Below are 7,908 nucleotides of genomic sequence, written 5' to 3' on the forward strand. Positions count from 1 at the left end.
AACACACATACAACTCTCCACACAAAAACTTCCTCCATACTAATTGGATTTAATGTCCCTCTAATCTTGCTGCCTGGTGCCCATAAGAGTGAGCAGGGCAGCGTGAGCAGAATGGGTCCACTGAGGACAAATGTTGAGGTGCTCTGAGTTAGAAGGTGGATAGACGAGATGCAGGGTGAGTTCCACAAATCTGCATGCATGATCCGAATGCGACTTAGAGTCGAATCGAAGTCGATTCCTGGTCTCTGCGTCACAGGGCTTCTTTAGGACCTTGAAAAGTGTTCCACAGTGTTCGTTTTTTAATTAAGATTGAGTTAATATTGCGCATATATATCAAGCTTTTTATGCTCTCTCTCCGAAACAGACATTGAGATATAAGAGAATGCACCATACCACCCCCCTACCCCCCCCCCCCCCCCCCACACACACACACACACACACACACACACCCACAGACTACACGCCATGTTAATCACATTCATTATTTTCTTCTTCACTTTCACACTAAAACACATTTGCAGACTTTCAAAGAGACTTTTTTATTAAGTGGGCAAAAGCAAAATAGACTATCATTTTTCATTTCTAGATTTATGGAATCAATTAACACACAGCGAGGATTAGTCAGGCCCTGGAGCTCAGAGCCACGAGAGACGAGTTGTGTGAGAATCACACCAGTCAATGTTTTGAAGGGAAATTTCTGAACTTGACAATCTCAGCAGGAACACAATGGAGTGATCAAATACTAAAGAAAATAAGTGATGAGAGGGATAGAAACTGGCAGAGAGAGAGAGAAAGAGTAGCCATGGATAATGACTGGCAGAGAATGATAGTTAGCAAGAGGGAGTTAGAGAGAGGGACAGAGAGAAGATGTGATGAAGTGATAATTAGAGAGAGAGATCGAGAGAGAGAGAGCGAGAGAGAGAATGAGTTGCAGAGTGGCAGAGCATGAGAGAGAGAGAGAGAGAGAGAGAGAGAGAGAGAGACAGAGAGAGAGAGAGAGAGAGAGAGAGAGAGAGAGAGAGAAAGCGAGAGAGAGAATGAGTTGCAGAGTGGCAGAGCATGAGAGAGAGACAGAGAGAGAGAGAGAGAGAGAAGAAGAAGTGGTTTTCTGGGCCTCCAGACGGTCTCTTTAGTTCAACTCTGTGCACTGTTGTCTTGCTTATGCTTGATAATTCCCCTGTGTGTGAGGATTTGAATGCGAGAGACGATCATGAGAGTGATTAACTGAATGAGACGGAGACAGTGTCGGGGGGTAATTATTGTCTTATCCTGCTTTCTCAACCTAACAAGAATCCCCCCGATAGAAAGAGTAAAGCCTGGTGATATGCATGCCCACCGGTTCCCATCGGTGCTTGATGGCAGACAGGGACGCGTGTCTTTGGGTTCTCCTCTCATTTATACTGGCTGCTTCCTGTTCGCCGATGGTTGGAGTTGACTGAGGGCCAGCGCCTTTTTAATGTGCCCAGAATGACAGACAGCACCTATGTTTCAATTTGTCAAAACAGTAAACAGAGTCAGTGTCGGCTAATATCAAAATACAGCAGTGATCTACCACAGCCTCTAGAAAAGAGACACCGAAAGCCACGGTCGCAGCCAACGACTGATTTGTTTACCTCTTGAGTTTGGGTGTTTTCAGATTAGCCCTTCGTCTGTCTCAGCCCGGGTTCCGTTGAATAACTTTGTTTTGGCGTCCGGGTTACGGAAGCGCGAAGGAGAATTATCGTCCATAAACAAGACAGCGATGATGGCGCGCACACAGAGGAACTAGACCCCGTCTGGGGGAACAATAAACCACTTCTAATCTCTCTCTCTCTCTCTCTCTCTGTCTGTCTGTCTGTCTGTCTGTCTGTCTGTCTGTCTGTCTGTCTGTCTGTCTGTCTGTCTGTCTGTCTGTCTGTCTGTCTCTCTCTCTCCCTCTCTTTCTTCTGTCTCTCTCTCCCTCTCTGTCTCACTCTCCTCTTCAATCCCTCTCTCTTTTTGTTTCTCTCATTCTCTGTCTCTCACTCTTTCTCTTCAATCTCTCCCTCTCTGTCTCTTTCTCTCTCTCCCTCTCTCTCTCCCACTCTGTCTCTCACTCTCCTCTTCAATCCCTCTCTCTTTTTGTTTCTCTCTCACTCTCTGTCTCGCTTTCTCTTCCATCCCTCTCTCTCTCCCTCTCTCTGTCTCTCTCTATGTCTCTCTCACTCCCTGTCCTGCACTCTTTCCCTTCAAATCCCTCTCTCTCCCTCTCTCTTCCTCTCTCTGTCTCTCACTCTCTCCTCTCTACAACCCCTCTCTCTCTGCCTCTCTGTCTATTTCTCCCCTTTCTCTCTCATGTCCAGCTCATCTGTCTCTTGCTCTTTTTTCTCGGTTTTTATCTCTGCCTCCCTCTTGTCTCTCCCTCCCTCTACTATTCTTTCTCTCTCTCTCTCTCTCTCTCTCTCTCTCTCTCTCTCTCTCTCTCTCTCTCTCTCTCTCTCTCTCTCTCTCTCTCTCACTCTCTCTCTCTCCTTTTCTCTATCTCTCCATCTATCTTTCCCATCTCCACTCTTTCATTCCCTCATCCATGCCATCCCACCTCGCCAGAGTTGTTGCCTTGGAAACAATACAAAAGAGATTTTTCTTTTTTAGGCGGCACAAGTTCCGTCACCCTGGCAACACGTCAGCTACCATCCAGTCCTCGTTGAAGCGGCTCTTTCCCGCTCAACCGGCACTGACCGCGCCGGTGGGGGTGACGGAGGGGGAGGCGGGGAGACCTGAGGCACTAGAAATCACTATTGCTGATGTCTTTATCGATAAGCACCCCCCAGCCCTCTCTCTCTCTCTCTCTCTCTCTCGCTCTCTCTCTCTCTCTCTCTCTCTCTCTCTCTCTCTCTCTCTCTCTCTCTCTCTCTCTCTCTCTCTGACTCTGTCTTTCTCACTCTCTCCATCTCTCTCCCTCTCTCACCCTCTCTGTCTCTCCTCTCTCTTTCTCTCTCTCTCTCCGTCTTCCTCTCTCTATCTCTCTGTCTCTTGCCGTTGCCGCTGAAAGGGGGGGGGGGGGGGGGGGGGGGGGGGGTCCTCAGTTGAACCGTTATCACTCAGAAAGACGACATTGTTGCACAGCTGTTGCTAAAGACACCGCAGAGCTAGCCGAGAGGGCCCAAATGGCAGCGTCGTCGCGGCACATCACCACGGCAACCGGAGGCTTGACATTTCGGAATTCGGTTCGGTGCAGAATTGCAAGAATGTGATCTCTTGTTTTTTTTTCAGTTGTCAGATGTTGCCGTGCCCGTGGTGTTGCGAGCAGCAGGCAGGGGTGGAGCGAGGGTGGGGGTCGTTGGGTTGGAGGAGGTGGAGGAGGTGGAGGGCTGGAAAGGTGTTAGGGTGCAGGGTGGAGGAGTGAGAGTGTGAGGGGATGGCGGGGGTTGGAGGTGGTGGAATACATATAAAACACCTCGTAGACGTCCTCAAATGGAGCGAGTGGAAGGCGGGGTGGCAGCAAGGCTGGGCGTCATGTGCCGACGGATCCATGTCAGAGATTAGGCGCAGTAAAGGTGGCTCCGTTGTCACGTGGCGTCTAAAGTCTTCCCGGATCAAAACCAACCCTTCGAGTTTCCGATCTGGAACCTCGGTTCCTGGCTTTCATCTGCCAGCTTCTCCTCCGCTCCTCCACTGTCACACGCCTCTCAGCGGCCCGCTGAGCACGCCACGGGCCTCATGGGCGCGCCGCCCTCACAGACTCACATTGCGCCGCTGGATCTAGACCCCCCACAGAAGGACGGGCGACCGGGGAGCCGCGGGAGCCGTCTTTTAAGACGCCGCCTCCTCTTAAGGGAGACGCCAACGTTAATGATCTGTGAGCGTGTGTGTTCAGAGACTCGTCTTCACCTGCTTCAACTCGTCTCTCTCCTCCACGCTCCTCCAATCACAGGAGGGCTTTTATATAGTACCGAATGGGTCGCCTCGTCGTTTGGGGGTAGTCAGAGTGAATATACTGCAGAGAGTGTGTGTGTGTGTGTGTGTGTGTGTGTGTGTGTGTGCATGTGCACATTGTTGCTATTGAGGCTGCATCACGTTGTATTGTCACGGCGATGGCTGATGAGAGAGGATCCTGTCAGAGCAAAAGGTAAATAAGACAGTCAAAGGCTCAGGTAGGAAGGGAGAGAGAGAGAGGGAGATATAGATTGAGAGTGGGCGAGAGAGAGAGAGAGAGAGAAAGAGAGAGAGAGAAAGAGAGAGACAGAGTGAAAAACGAGAGAGAGAAAGAGAGAGAGAGAGAGAGAGAAAAATACATTCATGAATGCTTTAGTTGACATGAACAGTATTATTAAACAATTACTACACCCTTTGTTAACTGTTAGTTAACTCTTAGATAATGGATGTTATAAATGGCTAACTAATGTATTGAGTTACCAAATAATTATATTCTAAGCAATGACACAAAACTTCACGTCTTTTGTTCTTTCCTGAAAGATTATCATGGAACAAATCTGCCCTATTAGCGACGAGCCAAGGATCCTTTGTCAAGGTGGAGTGTGTGTTAGCTCAATGACAGCTATGGACCATCTCCCCTCCTTGAGCTGCAAATAACCTCAACTACTGCATGTCCTCAGCGACACGTGGCCACTGGTCTGATGACGCCGATGGCTTGATTAATGGGTACATTTGCCAACGTGACTAATCGCTGTGGCCGTGGCCAATAGAGTGAGAGCGCTGGGTTTTAGTGTATGGCTGCGGTCTCCAAACGCCACTTCCTGAGGCTTTTACAACGCCGGATCTCTGGGTGTGTGGGAAAAAGTACAAGAACATAAAAGAAAGAAAGAACTGTGTGTATTGTGTGTGTATGAGTGTGGGTGTCGGTACTGTATGTGTGTGCCTTATGGGAGAAGAGGGGAAGAGTTTCAGCAAGGGGTGAACGGCTCCTTGTTTTGTTTTTGTTTTGCATTTCAGTGTGCGTGTTTAGTGTGGCGATGCATATGCATATATTTATTCAGTGTTTGTGTCTGTTTCTGTATTTGAATGTATTGATTCAGTGTGTGTGTGTGTGTGTGTGAGTGAGATAGAAGAGCTTCGGGAGAAAAGGAGTCAGAGTTTAAGCAAAGTTTTTAGCATTAAGCGTGTGTGTGTGTGTGTGTGTGTGTGTGTGTGTGTGTGTGTGTGTCTGTGTGTGTGTGCATATGCTTGCATATGTGACTTTTTTGGATCATGCGTGTATGTGTGTGTCTGTGTTTGTGCATTCAATGCTTGCATATGTGACTTTAGTGGGTGCGTGCGTGCGCACGTGTGTGTGTGTGTATGTGTGCGCTTCCCGGTCTGTGCGTGTCAATGTGTGTTTGGTCAGTGTCGGTGTGTGTGTGGTGGGAGTGTTCCTCGGCGGGTGTATTAAGGTAAGCGTTGCTGTCAGATACTTGGTGGAGAGGTCCTGCAGTGTCACCGCCCCTGAGCCCTTGTGTGGTGGCTGATGGCCTAATGTATTCAGCATACTCTCTGGGAGACTCGCAAATAAGGAGCCGCTTGACAGCGCTGGGCTGAAATGCACTCTGGGAAAAAGAAACGGACGAGGCGAGACAACGGAGCGGCCTGTATTTGACCGTCAGCGGGGTGTGTGTGTGTGTGTGTGTGTGTGTGTGTGTGTGTGTGGGTGTGTGTGTGTGTGTGTAGGACAATGTGTGTCATACCTGTTGTAAAATTGTAGAATTGTCTTAGAAACAGGTGCGTTTGTGTGAGTGCGTGTCTATGTGTGCACGTGTGTCACACTGTACAAGTGTGTAGTTTTAGAATGACCTTAGACACAGGTGTTCATGGACCCGTGTGTGCTTGTGCACAGTTGAGTCTGTGTCCGCGCGCACATGAGTGCGGGTGTACGTGTGTGTGTGTGTGTGTGTGTGTGTGTGTGTGTGTGTGTGTGTGTGTGTGTGTGTGTGTGTGTGTGTGCGGTCCTGCAGTAATTAGGTGAGAGTCTGGCCCTCAGCAATCCATTTCCTGTCAGAGAGGACAGAGAGAGGCCTGCCGATGGGCCATCTGCTGTCCAGGTGTGCCATTATATTGGTACCTTCTAGTCTCTTTATGTTGCTATGACAATCCCCCTCTCCCTGTGTCTCCTTCCCTTCCTCTCTCTCCTACCCCATCACCTCAAATCGTCAAATCAATTATTTCCTTTCTCACCAGGTGTGCATTTCAAACCACAGACAGGAGGCTAGACAGGCAGATGGCCAGGCATGCTGGAAGGACGGCGCAGTCGGACAGAGCGACAGGCATTCAGATGGATAGACAGACGGACAGACGGTGGCTAGACTGATATTCAGACAGGGACTCATCCAGGACCCAGTAGTTGTACTACGTGATAGCAGAACTTCAATAGTTAGTTAGTAATATTCAGCAAAAGAAAACTTGTTACCACATGTGAATCTGAGTTTTCAGGGGGTCGATTTTAATACGTTTATTACTGCAGTGGCCGGTCTATATACCGTGTTGATTGGAAAACTTTGAAGACACTTTTTATGGTTTACTCTACTGCTGGCCGAGTTTGTGTTTGCCAATCACACGCTGACAGGGACATGATTGGTCCAAATAAATATGAAGAGAACGAAATATTCAGGCTTGTCTCCCATCAGACATACACACAATGGACCAGCCTCTGAATAAAACGTCTTACCTATACCACTCCTCCACAGGAAGCCTTCATTGTGAGGGGCTTGGAGCACTTTGTTGTGCCATGCAAGGCTGGGATCCCTCCTCCCCTGGAGACGAGAGAGAGAGAGAGAGAGAGAGAGAGAGAGAGAGAGAGAGAGAGAGAGAGAGAGAGAGAGAGAGAGAGAGAGAGAGAGAGAGAGAGAGAGAGAGAGAGAGAGAGAGAGAGAGAGAGAGAGAGAGAGAGAGAGAGAGAGAGAGAGATTTTTGATTTTTAACATAACTTTATTGTAACATTTCTTAATTTACAATGGTATTTTTTTTAAAGCTAAATTAGCTTTTCCAAAACATATATATTATCCTATACCATGTAAAAAATGTATCTCACCATCAACGAAAGAAAACAAAACACCATCAACATCCCAAATGTTTTTAAAAGAATCCAGATCTTTCATCTGTTCATAATAGTTAAATTCTAGTAAAATCCTTGCTTTTACCAAACCCTTGAAAGTTGCAACACACTCTTTAGCTTGACCACTTTCTATTTTCTGCTTCCTACTATAGTAGATCGCAAGTTTTGCTTGCCCAAACAAAAAATTAATCAATCTCCCTTTTTTCTTTTTCATCTTGCCATATGAAAAACAAAAAATAAAAAACTGCTCGCTAAAATTCTCTCCAAAGGAATTTAACAACCTTTTAAGCAGAGTAAATAATGGTGTCAATCTGCAACAATATAAAAAACTGTGAAAAATTGTCTCTCTACATGAACAAAATGGGCATGTATCTGAAACGGCAGGGTTTAAAATAGATATGAAAGAAAATTCACTGCAATTATCCCATGTAGTACTCGCCAATGAAGACCACCAATGTATTCGGTCAACGGTGGTTTGTACAACATGCCCCAGGCAGGTTTTGTCTCTCCTTTGACCTTAAAATGTTCTCTCCAGGGTGAACCCTTTCTAGTCTTTAGTTTCCCTTTGTTCACAGCTTTAACACACACTTTATACAGAGTTTTCCCCTTAATACAGTCCAGTGCCATCCACCCCTTCCACCTCCCCACCTCCAGACGAGTGCTCAGCACCTCAGAGTCTGTTAGTTTGGCCTAAACAGCCAACCGCGGAAAAGGGTCATTCTGATCTGGTATCTTCAGTCCATTACACCAGTTTTTGAGTAGTTTATGTTCCTCTTCTGATACAGTATTCCTAAGGCTTGCAAGAAGTTGTTCCACAATGCGAATCGAGTGGATCTCCAGTTTGGCAGCCAGTGCCTTTGTGTCAGCTATATTCCCTCCAGTTGAACAAAGGTTTTCACTGTCAC

The sequence above is a fragment of the Pollachius pollachius genome, assembly GCF_949987615.1.
Source record: "Pollachius pollachius genome assembly, chromosome: 19".
NCBI lineage: Eukaryota > Metazoa > Chordata > Actinopteri > Gadiformes > Gadidae > Pollachius > Pollachius pollachius.